This window comes from Pteropus vampyrus, unplaced genomic scaffold, assembly GCF_000151845.1.
Source record: "Pteropus vampyrus isolate Shadow unplaced genomic scaffold, Pvam_2.0 Scaffold4, whole genome shotgun sequence".
Lineage (NCBI taxonomy): Eukaryota > Metazoa > Chordata > Mammalia > Chiroptera > Pteropodidae > Pteropus > Pteropus vampyrus.
Genome location: NW_011888785.1, coordinates 12,977,064 through 12,978,093, shown reverse-complemented (window position 1 = coordinate 12,978,093; position 1,030 = coordinate 12,977,064). Strand labels below are relative to the sequence as shown.

General features: G+C 38.5%; 1 pseudogene; it reads left to right on the top strand.

Annotated features, from left to right (window-relative positions):
• The first annotated feature begins 222 nt into the window (after window positions 1–222).
• Window positions 223–341, top strand: LOC111743112 (annotated as a pseudogene).
• Window positions 342–1,030: the final 689 nt, after the last annotated feature.

Sequence of the window (1,030 nt, the reverse complement as noted above, 5' to 3'; positions counted from 1 at the left end):
ATAGAGTCCTAACTAAATCATTAGAACTAAGCACGTATGTAGGCACTGAGTCGTCGACAGCCTAAGTTGACTTATCAGACTTCCACCTTCTAGAATTTCTGGTCTATTGCAGTTCTGAAAGATAAGGGCCGCAATGCTCAAAATATGATTAAAGTGGCCCCTACAGGACAAATTGAGATTTTTTTTTGTTACTTTGTTCCCCTTTAAAGGCAGAAAAATTTAGTCTACGGCCATACCACCCTGAAGAAGCCCAATCCCATCTGATCTTGGAAGCTAAGCAGGGTCAGGCCTGGTTAGTACTAAGATGGGAAACCACCTAGGAAGATGAGGTGCTGTAGGTTTAAAAATAAAAAATAAGGGATTGTAAACTTACCAGTTCCTTGTAATCTGTGAGGTCAACCAAGGGTTGCCTCACCTAAAACATAAACAAACAAACAAACAAAATAAAGGCAAAAGAGTTTAGAATACATGGTTAGTCACTGTGACCGTGGGTTTCCCTTTGCTGTTGCTAGAAAGAAAAGTTTTGATAATTACATAAGCACTACAAACAAAGCCATTTTATAGAGAGCAGGTTGGGACAGCAGTGTGTTGAAGAAGGAAATCTATGTACCTGGATTTTGATACTCTCCCTGTCATTCATACCTTTATGACTTTAAGCAAAGGCCCCTAACCTCTTCAAGACCTAGTTTCCTCACTTGTAAAATGTAGATCATATTACCATCCTTGTAAATGTATGCTTAATAAAACCCAGAGCTACTACAGGTCAGTGATGTTCAACTCTAAGGCAATCCTAGGTCCCCCAAACTCACTCCAACAAGAAGTGAGTTGCTAAAGACCACAGCCCAACAAAGAGCACCTCAAAAACAAAAACAAAAACAAGAACAAAAAACCTTTCTAGAGGAAAGAATGAGAATGGCCAGATTATATGACCAAGAAACTCTAAGACCTTACATGGGTGATGTTCTAGTTATCACTGTTAGGTTTCCCATTTTCTGTGTTTACAATGAAGATTTTAATATAGGTATATTAT